We start from the raw sequence: 13,774 nt of genomic DNA, 5'->3' as shown, positions 1-13,774 counted from the left end.
ATTCCCCTGCAACCACCACAACCATCAGTGGTGATACACACGGATGCCTCCTTGGAAGGATGGGGAGGCCATTCTCACGAAAGAAAAGTGCAAGGGAATTGGTCGCACCAATTCAAAACCTTTCACATCAACATCTTGGAAGCTATGGCAGTTTTCCTGACGTTGAAGAAACTATTCCCTCGCAGGGCAATCCACATCAGATTGGTCCTGGACAACAAAGTGATAGTAAAATGTCTAAATTGACAAGGCTCGAGATTGCCTCACATCAACCATGTGATATTAGCCATCTTCTATCTGGCAAGGAAGAAGGGATGGCACATACCAGCAGTTCACCTACAAAGGTTCTGCAACGTGACGGTGGATGCTCTATCCAGGCGAAAGCCCATAGAGACAGAATGGTCCCTAGATGCCGACTCATTCTCCATCTCGGAAAAAGTCCCGGAACGGCAGATCGACCTCTTAGCAACGAGCGACAACAAGAAACTACCTCGTTACGTAGCCCCTTATACAGACCCTCAAGCAGAAGCGATGGAACAGGTGGAATTGCATTTACCTGTTTCCACCAACCAATCTCCTGCTAAGAGTCCTCGATAAGCTAAGATCCTTCAGAAGGACAGCTGTAGTAGTGGCCCCCAAGTGGCCCAAAAGCAATTGGTTCCCTCTAATTCTAGAATTGAAACTGAAGCTGTTTTCTTCTGTCGAACCCAGTTCTATCCCAACTGGTCCCGAAGTCGACTGTCTATGCTTCATCCTCGAGAACCAAAATCCTACATCTCATGATTTTCTCGCCCTAGCAACGAACAAAAAGTTTGGGATCTCGAAGTATGAAGTTGACTTCATTGAAGAGTAAAAGTCAAGTTCGACTAGGAGACAATATGAATCATCCTGGAAGAAATGGGTGTCCTTTGTGAAAACAAGGAAACCGACAGAAATATCGATAGATTTCTGTCTCGCTTTCTTCATACACCTACACGAACAAGGCCTGGCTTCCACCACAATAACCGCCTGTAAGTCGGGCCTGACTAGACCACTTCTGTACGCTTTCGAGGTGGACCTCACTAGTGAAATCTTCAATAAGATCCCAAAAGCATGCGTTAAGACTCAAGCCGGCAACCCCTCCAAAGCCCATCACATGGTCTTTGGAGAAAGTCTTGCACTATGCTTCGGACCTAAACAATGAGGATTGTACTCTAAAGGATCTAACATAGAAAGTCATCTTTCTGTTCGCAATAGCCTTAGGGGCTAGAGTTAGTGAAATAGTGGCCTTATCCAGAAACAAAGGCCATATTCAGTTCCTAGACACAGGAGAACTGAACCTCTTTCCTGATCCTGCCTTTCTTGCCAAGAATGAGCTACCCACTAAGAGTTGGGGTCCTTGGAGAATCTCCCCACTGAAGGAAGATGTCTCTCTATGCCCATTAGAGTGTCTTAAGGTCTATCTTCGAAGAACTTCAGACTTCAAGGGAAGACAGCTCTTCCGAGGCGAAACTTCAGGATCAAACCTATCCCTGAGACAACTGAAAGCGAAGCTCACCTACTTTATTTGCAACGCTCCTTGTTGAGTGGAGACAAGTCTAGAATGACTCTGAGTTTGTCTGAGTCTTTCTTGGGAACACAAAACAGCCTTCCCTGGAATTTGATGGACTTCACTTTCTTTATTACCTTCTTGTTCAAGAGTTCTGAGGTATATTCTTCTAACAAGGGAGTGGAGTGGTGGAAGAATTCTGGAAAACGGGGTGGAGTTCTGTTCCATTTCCACCTGAGTCCATTCGTGATTAGGCTGTGGGCCCAGGGATCGAAGGTCCAGCGATCTCAAAAGTGATACAGTCTGTCCTGTACCTGGAGCCCCTCATTGCTTTGGGGGTCTTGCGGATTTGTTTTTGTGACCACGTCCTCCTCGGCCCCGAGGGGAGTTACCTCCAGAAGACTTCTCTTTGGGCCTTCTCCTTTCTGATTAGGGCAAAAGGAAGTCGACTGCCTCTGAAAGTTAGGGTTAAACACTGGCAACTGGGCTACCAGTTGTTGAGGGACCATCTGGAAGGTGGTCTGAGGCATTGTGGTCATGGTCTCCTTGCCTTTTTATTCTTAGGCTGGGACCTCCGTCTGAGGAAGATTTCCTCTTTGAGTTCATGCCCCACTTTTGGAGAAGTGTAACAATATGTGAATGTTGTGGTCAGGAATCCGTATGTAATCAGTGTATGAATATTGTTGGTACGCTGTCTAAGTTTGTAAATGATATCTGTTTGTTTATGTTTGGGTAAGTCACGTGACCACACGGTCTTCCACATTCTCCCCCGCTCTACACATGTTGGCTCGGCAATGCTGTATAACTTGCTGTTTAACTTGTATAATAAACTAAGGTTAATTACCCTCAGCTTATCAATCAGAACCCATAACATGGTGTCAGGAGTGGTTCTTATCTACATATAAGCTGGATTAAAGAAGAAATGAGGGTAAGTGACAACTTACAAGTTACGGACCAGTTTGTTGATGTCCTAGGCTACGACTTTTGCCGACGTGCATAATTTTTCCCAGTGGGATAAGTTTTTTTCTCTCATCATAATTAAGTTAGTTTTGTACCATAAAGATGAATGTACAGCTAACTCCACCGAGTCCTATGGACTTTAGTGCAAGTACCAATGTAGCCCTCAAATGGAAGAAATTTAAAGAAGCTTTTATTAACTATGAAATTGCCACAGGCTTAGATAATGAAGCTGACAGACGAAGGGTAGCAACATTCTTGCATGTTATAGGAGAATTAGGGGTTGAGAAATATAATACACTGTCTTGGGATGCAGATGGATATAAATATAAGATTGATATAGTATTAAGGAAATTTGATGCAGAATGCAGTCCCAGATCAAATATAATCATGGAAAGATACAAATTTCTCAAGCGGAAACAAGAATCTAATGAAAGTTGTGACCAATTCGTAACTCAGTTAAGAATTCTATGCAAAACTTGCAATTATGATAATGAAGAAGAAATGATCAGGGATCAATTCATCCTCAATTTACATGATGATAAGGCTAGGGAGAAATTACTGGATCATGTGCAGATGGATACAAAGCCAATGACCTTGGAAAGGGCTGTGAATTTTGTAAAAAATTATGAAATGCGAATTCAGCAAAAGCAGCAGATGACTAGTAGCAATACTGAAGAAGAGGAAGTTAATGTTGTGTGGAAGAAGAAAAATAAGTACACAAATCCTCAAATTAAGCCTAAGTACAATTGTGCCAAGGAAATAAAAGATTGCAGGTATTGTGGCAGGACTCATAAAATTAGGATGTGCCCAGCATATGGTCAAGTGTGTGCTAAATGTAAGAGAAAGAATCATTATGCTAAACAGTGTAATACTAATTGGAACTCTGAAAAAGTGAAAACTTGTGAAGAGAATGAGGACAGTGATAGTGACCTTCAGCAAATTAGCACAATAAATGAATCGATAGGAAACATTTCTATGTCTCATGAAAGAAAGCAGTATGTAACCATGACTGTAAATCAGCAAGAAATAAATTTTCAGATTGATTCTGGTGCTACGTGCAATGTTTTGAGTGTTAGAGAATTGAAGCGTTTGATTGGCAATGATAAGTTAGATATTGGTGATAGCATCAAACTGAAAGTGTTTAATAATAAAACAATCGAGACTATTGGAATTAAAACTCTAATGTGTGAAAGGAAAGGAAAGCAGTATAAACTTAATTTCTATCTAGTGAAGGAAAATGTTTCTTCTGTAATAGGTTATGAGGATGGACAGAGACTGAAATTGATCAAAATTCTTGTGAATGATAACCCAAGTGCTAAGCAAGAAATAAATGAGGTTTCTCCGAAAGGGTTAGATAAAAACAAGATTATTTCTGATTTTCCTGATTTATTCGAAGGATTGGGGGAATTAGGACCTCCATGTAAGATAAATATTGATGATACAGTGTCACCAGTGATCCATGCTCCAAGAAAAGTTCCTTTTGCCCTTAAGAGAAAATTGAAGCAGCAGTTAAGTAGTATGGAAGGTACCATTATTGAAAAGGTCTCGGAACCTACAAATTGGGTTTCTAGCATGGTTTTAGTAACAAAACCTAATTCCGATTTAAGGATTTGTTTAGATCCTACAGATCTGAACAAAGCTATCAGGAGACCCCATTATCCACTTCCAACAATTGAGGAAATTTTACCAAGATTGGGTAAAGCTAAAATATTTTCAGTACTTGATGCAAAGAACGGATTTTGGCAAGTGCAACTTGACAAAGAGTCAAGTTATTTGACTACATTTAATACGCCTTTTGGTAGGTATAGATGGAAGAGAATGCCTTTTGGTATATCATCGGCACCAGAAGAGTACCAGAGACGAATGCATGATGCCTTACATAATTTAGATGGCATAGAAGTAATAGCAGACGATATCCTAGTTTATGGCAAAGGAAATACTGATCAGGAAGCTTTGGAAAACCATGATAAGAACCTATTAGCGTTACTACAAAGATGCCGAAAAGAAAACATCAAGTTAAATCAAGAGAAGATGAAATTACATGTGACTGAAGTTAAGTACATTGGACATTTGCTAACAAAGGATGGTGTTTGTCCAGATCCAAAGAAAATTGAAGCTATTAATTGTCTAAAAGTGCCAAGTGATGTTAAATCATTGAAAAGATTTCTAGGGATGGTTAATTATCTTTCAAAGTTTTTACCAAGGTTGTCAGAAGTAACTCAACCATTAAGAAATCTGGAAAAGAAAAATGTTGAATGGCAGTGGAACTCTTCTCATGATGAAGCATTCTCCAAGATTAAGAAACTAATTGTTGAAGCTCCTTGCTTGAAATATTTTGACAGTAATTGTAATGTGTCTTTACAGTGTGATGCTTCAATGTCAGGATTAGGTGCTGTCCTAATGCAAAACGGTCACCCAGTGGCTTATGCTTCTAAATCGTTAACTGAAACAGAACAGCGATATGCTCAAATAGAAAAAGAGATGTTAGCCATTGTTTTTGCAGCATTACGTTTTGATCAATACCTTTATGGCAAAGATGTTATTGTAGAAACTGATCACAAACCTTTGGAAAGTATTTTTAAGAAACCATTAATGAAATGTCCCAAGAGGTTACAAAGTATGTTATTGCAATTGCAGAAGTTTAATTTGAGTGTTAAGTATAAACCAGGTAGTAAAATGTATATAGCAGATACATTGAGTAGAGATTTCTTGTCGAATACATTTTCAGGTGCTGATAAATCTGATGTAATTGCATTATTTGAAGAGGTTGGTAATGTAAATATGACAGAACATGTTGCTGTGACAAATGAAAGACTTGAGGATATTAGACAAAAGACCATAAGTGATATTACATTGCAAACATTAAAAGAAACAATTCTAAAAGGTTGGCCCACTCATTGTAGAGAGGTTCCTGTAACCATAAGATCTTTTTTTAAATTTAGGGATGAACTTACTATTGATAATGATATAATATTTAGAGGTAATTGCATTGTAGTCCCATCATGTTTAAGGTCTTACATGCTGAAACAAATTCATTATGCTCACAATGGGATTGAAGCTACTGTTAGATATGGTAGAGATATATTGTTCTGGCCTGGCATGAGTGCAGATATAAAGAATTATGTTTCTTCTTGTGTGGTGTGTAATAAGTATGGTAGTAAACAAACCAAGGAATCCTTAAATTCACATGATTTTCCTTCTAGGCCTTGGTCTAAAATTGGAATGGATATTTTTAGTGTTGGCAATTGTAACTATTTGATTTTGGTAGATTATTATTCATCATATTTTGAGATAAATTCATTGGAAAATATGTTAGCGTCAAATGTTGTAAGCAAGTTAAGGAGTCATTTTTCACGCTATGGTATACCAGACATTGTAGTAAGTGACTGTGGCTCACAATTTACATCAAGTGAATTTCAAACTTTTGTAAAGAAATGGTCATTTAAACATGTAAAATCATCCCCTTACCACCACCAGTCAAATGGCAAAGCTGAAAATGCGGTAAAAATAATGAAACAGTTGTTCACAAAATCAAAGGAGGATGGCCATGATCCTTTATTAGCACTTCTTGAATGGAGAAACACTCCAACTGAAGGATTTAACTCTTCACCTGCTCAAAGATTTTGTTGAGAAAATGTAAAAGAAGGGAGATGTAACAATATGTGAATGTTGTGGTCAGGAATCCGTATGTAATCAGTGTATGAATATTGTTGGTACGCTGTCTAAGTTTGTAAATGATATCTGTTTGTTTATGTTTGGGTAAGTCACGTGACCACACGGTCTTCCGCATTCTCCCCCGCTCTACACATGTTGGCTCGGCAATGCTGTATAACTTGCTGTTTAACTTGTATAATAAACTAAGGTTAATTACCCTCAGCTTATCAATCAGAACCCATAACAAGAAGGTTCCTTTTCTCCATGGCTGCTGTGGCTATGATCTCTTGGACCAGTTCCTGTCGGAAAAGGTCTTTACCCCAGATGTTCGAGGTAGTCAGCTTCCTGGGTTTGTGCCTTATGGTCGCCGAGGCCAAAACAAACTCTCTGCAGGCTCTCCTTGCTCTGAGGAAAGCATATAAGTCTTTCACAAAGGTCCCCATGTGAGACTTAGCCAGGAAGATGAACATTTCTGGGGCGTTATGTAGATCTGCACTCATTTCCAGGCAGTTCTGATGAGGAAGGGAGGCCGCAAGTCTCTCCTTCGTCTCCTGTTCTCTCCTCAGAAGATGGTCTGGCAACTTCGGAAGGTTCTCATTGAACTGCTGGCCTGCTATCTCTGGATCCAACTTAGAGACGGAGAAGGTTAGGTGGACATCCTTCCACTTCTCCTCGCAGGTAGGCAGTGCTAGAGAGAATGGTTTGCATTCCTTTAGGGTTGGGCAGGGTTTGCCATCGTCGACTGCCTTGACGGGCAAAGTCTAGTGCTTTCTCCAAAAAGGGGAAAGAGATGGAGGAAGAAGCAAGAAAGGTGGGATGTCTCTTGCTCAGTGCGGAGACTTTGAAGTTGGTGTTCCCGGTTCCTTTCAAGGTTTTCAGGAGGATGGCTTGAGCCTTGTCCTGCTCAAAGACAATGACCTCTTTGCGTACCGTTTCCTCACGGGCTGCATGCTCATCCCTCAGTCTCACGTAACAGTCTTTGTAATCTGAAAAGTTAGGCCAGAACTCAAGGTCTTCAATTAGTTTGGCCCCCAACTTCTCCGAGACGAATAGTTTCCCATTCATCATGGGCATATGTTTGGCATACCTCCAGGGGCTGGTTTCGGAGCAGTAAGGGAGATCCAACACTCTAAGGGGCTTCTTAGTGGAGCCCTTGGTAGGTCTAGGGCAGTCCGCCCTCTCCTTCAACAGTATCTGCAGCTGCTTGATTGATTGTTTAATCGTCTCTTGTTCCTTTTGGAACAATTCCATCAACCATTGAATCAAAATGAGGATCGCTTCGTTCTTGTCGGCCTGTGCAACTGGCTGTGGAGTTGGGATTGAAGAAGTTGACGGCATAGGTTGGTATGCCGTCACGGCAAACTGAGAATCTTTGGTTGCCGTTGAAACGGATCCTTCTTCCTCCGCTTGTGGATATTCCACGTTTTCTTCAGGGCCTCCTTGCAGTAGGTCCTGCTCAGTGTCGGTGGACACTTCTGACATCCTTTCTTGGTGGATGTCCATGCCTTCCAATGCCTTATTTATGTCCGCGTCGATCTTCAGTTGTATGAGGGGAGGCTGGACCTGTTCTTGGGGCACTACCACGTTTGGTAGAGCCTTTGGGAACAGTAAGCACCTTAGGGAGTCATTGGGTAAGTACGGTCCCGGAGAGTTCTTCTGGAACCCTCTTACCCATTTGCGAAGGGTCTCCCTTGCTGTATCCCTAGTCTCTATGTTGACTGGGGGGGGGGGGGCTTCTCCGAAGCCATTAGCCAGCAGCGTCGGGCAGGTGGGACAACCCTTCAGGTCCGAATACTTGAGAACTCCCGACACGATGCAGCAGGGGGCATGAGTCCTGCACTTCGTGTGGCCACAAGAGTCTTTGCCTTTGTGGTTGCAGAACAATGCTGCATACTTCTCCATCGGCTCCTTCTGTAAAGGAAAAAGGGCCCAATGAGTATTCATGTTTTTTGTATCAGTGATATAAAAGCATACATTTTTATTAACAATAGTACTCACTATTGTTTATAATAGCTTAGGATAGTAAGCTTGAAAGGAAGTAGAAAAGACACATATCTGTGTTTCCTCTCCCAGGCCATTGCTGAGACCTCCATCAGTAATAATATTTAGTTTCCCTGATAGGGAGAATAAAAGGTAGAAAAACTCTAGGAACTAGAGTTAGAGTTAGTAAGTGTCTACACTAACATTAGTAACCTGTAGTATATATTAATAATGATCGGTGATTTCTTAGGGTCCTGATGATCGAAAAAACCATCTGGGTGTTGAGGAATTACTCGGCCTCAACATATTATTGTGTTCCCAACAATTGACTGCGATAGGAAACACAGAGTATATTAGAAAACATAGTTTGAAAATATAGTTGTATACTGTAGTTTAGCCGGCGGCACTGCCGGTGTTAGGTTAGTACCTGGTGGTATTAACTGATAGAGGGAGAAAAAGCATTAAGGAAGGAGAGTTTCCTATTATTATGGTTAAACATAACAGTTGGAAGTGTAAGAGGACTATCAGGCCACCTACTGTCTCCTTGCCAGAATGAAAGTTCCAATGGAAGGGGTAAGAATCTGTCAGACAACATTAATATAGATATTTCCTATATAAACTATAAAAAATTGTAACAAAACAAGAGAGAAATTAGATAGAATAGCGTGCCCTAGCGTGCCCGAGTGTACCCTCACGCAAGATAACTCTAACCCAAGACAGTGGAAGATCATGGTACAGAGGCTATGGCACTACCTAAAACTAGAGAACACTGGTTTGATTTTGGAGTGTTCTCCTAGAAGAGCTGCTTACCACAGCTAAAGAGTCCCTTCTACCCTTACCAAGAGGAAAGTAGCAACTGAACAATTAGAGTGCAGTAGTTAACCCCTTAGGTGAAGAAAAATTGTTTGGTAATCTCAGGGTTGTCAGGTGTATGAGGAGAGAGGAGAATCTGTAAAAAATATGCCATACTATTCGGTGTATGTGTAGGCAAAGGGAAAGTGAACTGTAACCAGAGATAAAGATCTAATGTAGTACTGTCTGGCCAGTCAAAGGACCCCATAACTCTCTGCTTATTGACGTCTTATATAAGATATATTACTCTGCTAAACTAGTCTTCTTCCCTTAAGTAATCTAAGATCTTTATCAACACAGTTTGTATTAGCACAGGTTATTTTAAGGTACAAAGTATGCTTACCCAATTACACCCTTTTTGGAGTGGAGCTCCTCCAATATCCTCTGCCCTCCACTAGTCCATGTCTTCAAGGGTTTAATCTTACATAGACGTTGGGGGGGGGGGGGGTTGCGTTGACTAAACAAATTCTAGTAATTTATCTATTCATTTTCTAAGAGTGCTTTACCGTATTTTTAAACTTTCATCTCTGTGATCTCCTACGCATGAGCTGAAGGATCTGTTCTCAAATGTGGAAAGACAACTTGAACCAGACAGAGTAAGAGAAGTTAGAAAGTTATGGAAAGCCTTTCAGATGTTAGGGGCACCAGAACTGATGACACAACCAACATTTACTTGTAGATTCATGATTTCCTTGGAATTATATTTCAAGAACTTTAAAATGAGACAAAGTTTAAGGTAAACTGTTGGAGGGTCTAAATCTCTAGACCAGCCACTTATAAGTGTGTTCAACAAAATACAGTAAAGTATCTAACAGTGATTAAACAAAAACAGTCTTTATAAATGAGATTTGGAGTAACCAGCTAAATATTACCATACTACTAAACAAAACATCTAATATTTAAACTTTTTCAGTAATTCTAGGGTCTATGAAAAATGTTTTTCCATCCTTGACTGATATCTCTTTCTTCTAAGAAATGTAGATTTACTCCAAAAGACAAAGGGATGAAGGCTGGCTGGCTCCCACGTCTATTTTTTAACTGCACAATGCTTTCAAACATTCCACTTATGACTGGAGAATGATATGGCTCCTTCAACAATCAAGTAAAAGAGGACCAAGCGTACACACTGATACTGGCAAGAGTCCAGACAGGAGATGGTTTGATGTTCAATTCACAGTCAAGGATCACTTCTAGGAGGTTAGACTCATCATTCAAGACGGGGAAGTGTGTGGCATCAGAAATGACGGAAACCTTGATATGCTGGACAAGGGTTTTGGTGAGGAAGACTGAGCTGCTATGTGACCTGAGGCCATCGGCAGATGCTTTCTTGGCCTGTCATGGCTTGAATCCTCTCTGCTCTTGATAAACATCTAATTGGTTCTAGGAAAGTCACTGAAAATGCACAAAAATATATCAAACTTGTGGACTGAGGTAGACATTTCTTTTGTTTAGTGTTACAACTCCATGATCCTGTGAAGGAAGGAAGTAAGGGGGAAGGTGGCAGAGACTGCTGAACTAAATGCTACCGGCAGGGTACCAGCCGGTAACGCAGTCACCCTAGCAAGCTGAGATGACTGTCAGAATACGGGTAAAGGGTCTTATAGTTCATTGATATGAGAGGTGGCGGCAGGTATGCCGCCTTCCTTAAACAGTGAACTGAGGAAGCATGGCTTCCTGTGCTGATGACATCGTCGGCGGCAGAGAAAGCATGGTTGCTTTGCTGATGACATCGTCGGCGGCAAGACAAGGGCACCCTGAGTTAATCACTATCTAAATTAAAGCCGGAGGCAACAAGAGCTGTTCTACTCGACGGCAATGAAGAAAGACAGTGGTTGCCGCCTGTACCGGTGATGGCACTCAGGGAGGGAGAAAGGGTTTAGCCTCTTTTCTCTGAGAGAGAATGAATACCGTAGCTTATCTATAGATTCTAGAGAATGTAAATTCTCATCCGAATCGAGAAAGAATGATAGGGTGAGGCTAAACATGGGAAATTACATTACTAATGTATATATGAGCGAGAGTAGCCTAGCTCTGATAGGATCCACGGACAAGGTAGTTGGTACCACCGGGGTTCCCGCCGTATACAAAAGTAAAGTCACACAATAGGAAGAGGAATAATATTCATGTATGCAAAATCACTACTTGTATAATTTACCTAAATAGCTAACATTATAGCTTAATACCGGGAATTGTCGCCCTACTGACTAAATAAAATGCGATTGTAATGGGCAACTGCATTCACACTTAAATTATTGAAATTTAACTGTGAAAAGGGAACCTAAAATTATACACAGGAAAGAATTAATACTCAACTTTCCAAAGGATGAAGACGCTGGAGATTGCATGATGAATATACCAATAACTTGTAACGAAACACTGGGTTAATGTGGGAGCACAACTCGCTTAGAGCGCTACAAGAAAAGGAATGGCGTCGCGGTAGTAGTAGGGATGGAGGTCCACTGGGTACCTAAAACGGCACCCCCTTCTTTTGCCACTCTTCCCCCTTACATCAAAGAGTTAAAGCTATTCGGGGTGAAGATGGTTATGTGTCGCATCTAGAATACGTCCCCTGATATTATGCGATATCCTTTACTGGATACTCGCGTCAGGAGTTAGAATCCTAGAGAACTTCGGTTTATTTCTCTGGGAGTATCACTGAAGCAAATATCCCTTGGAAGGCTACCTAAAGGAACCCTTCCATCAGGACGACATGGCCCGAGCCCAAATATATATATATATATATATATATATATATATATATATATATATATATATCACAAAATAGATTATGAAATGTATATCTCTTTACGTAACTTACATACTGATACGCGAGAGTAAGATTTAGCGATACACTTTTAACGTATTCCTACTAAACAAGTTTATAGATTATGGTAAACCAAGAACGTATTTATAAAGCCCATGATAATGAAACCTAAATAATGGAAAATCATGTTTAAGCCACAACCATCTTGATATTCAAACAACTCAATTTATTATATAACAAGCTGGAAAATATATTTCCTTGATTGTTGAAATATGCCTAACTATTTAGTTGAACACTCATATAACTTGGATTTCGTCTTTTCAAATAATTTTGTCTTATTTGTTTCTCATTTAATTAGAAGCCAAATTTTCTTTGTTTTTATTTTTATCAAAAGAAATCATGATAACTTTCGTTATAATGCTATGAAAGTAGAGGGGTAATTTATAAATCACATTATCCCTTGCTTGAGCACTAGGAGCCTGTCTACTGCTATCAACAGTGAAAATTGATATCACGTTGCCGCAGATGTTAATGCAAGAATTATTTTTTTCCATAAACAATTATTGGAAGTAACATTGATCATTCAAATGGGAGAAGTATTCTGTTGTTCTACAGTTAATTGTTAATACTTATTATCAGATAAAAAGTATTACAATAATTATAATAAAATATACTAATTGACAACTTCACAGGGGAATTGAAGGCAAAACGTTCTTCTCTCTAAGGTCGCTGTGGTCGTCCAAAGGCTGCCACTGCGGTTGATGGTAGGGCACTTGAGTCATGGGCCCTACACTCGTATTACTGACTGGTGATGAGGATATTAGGGCAACCCCCCCCCCCCCCCTCCACCATTAGTAGGCCATGGCTGGTAATTCATTAGTTGGGTAAATATTGTTACATTTGTGTCGTTGGTCGAAACTGAAGCTAAAGCTGAAGTAGTCCGAATGGTCAATTAATAAGTACGAATATCAGATATCAGAATGACTAACCCACCCAAATTCTCTGTTGAATTTAAGTCCATTCACAGTTGATTATGTTTAATGTTACGAAGATTTTTTCTTTATATTTAATTGGCACTTGCATGGTTTCACGCATTTTCGCTAACATAATTGGTAATTCAGTATGATATTAAATGTTTGTTTCCACACTGCTTGAAATATACTTGGCTAATGTTGGTCATCTTGTGTTGAACGAAAATTTTATAATAATTTCGTTTCTCTAGTTTGAAGTAATTAATATTCTTTGAAATAATTACTTTTACATTATTTTTTTCTTATGATTCTTATTTTATGTCATAGATAAGATATGTTTGCATCATATGTTAGTTTACTGTGCTTGATAGAGCCTCCAATGTAGGAAAAAAAATAAGTTTTTGAGATACTCATTGTAGTTGCCAGTTAGTGAATATCGAAGGAAATCCCTTGAAATTTGTTGCATCAAGTTTGACGCTTACTGTACCATGTGTTATATTATTAATGATTATTTAATAATTATGATGTTAATGTTGTTGAGAACGCTGCCAACAGCTACTTGATTCCTAATGCTACCGCTAGATGTCAGTGTGTATTGTCAGTTGTGTGTCCCGCTATATCCAATAAAGCCGAGTTGTATCTTGTGAGTTTCCATCATAAATATCACCTACGATTTGGGGCATCAAGACATTGGTGGCAGCTGACAGGATTAAAAACGACACCTAGAACTCTCCAAGCAAGTATTATGCAGTATAGGCCCTTTAGATATTGTGTTTAAGCCTAAAAATACTGAGCATCCCTAACTGGCAAACATGGCTTCATCAATGGAAGGTATTGCAGCCCCAGCAAAATTCACTGCTAGCCTAGGGACCGACAACGAACGTTAATGGAGGTCTTTTAAGCAACTGTTCGAGATTTATCTACTTGCTTCTGAAAAGGACAATAAACCTGAAGAGACTAAGGTGGCCCTACTTCTAAACATTGGAGGTGAAGAACTTCTACAGATATACAACTCTTTTGAATTTCCAGTCCCAGCAACCGGTAACCCTAATCCAGCCAATGTGTTGA

This window comes from Palaemon carinicauda, chromosome 4 (assembly GCF_036898095.1).
Source record: "Palaemon carinicauda isolate YSFRI2023 chromosome 4, ASM3689809v2, whole genome shotgun sequence".
NCBI classification, from domain to species: Eukaryota; Metazoa; Arthropoda; class Malacostraca; order Decapoda; family Palaemonidae; genus Palaemon; species Palaemon carinicauda.
The sequence above is the reverse complement of the archived record's forward strand: the minus strand, read 5'-3'. Positions refer to the sequence as shown.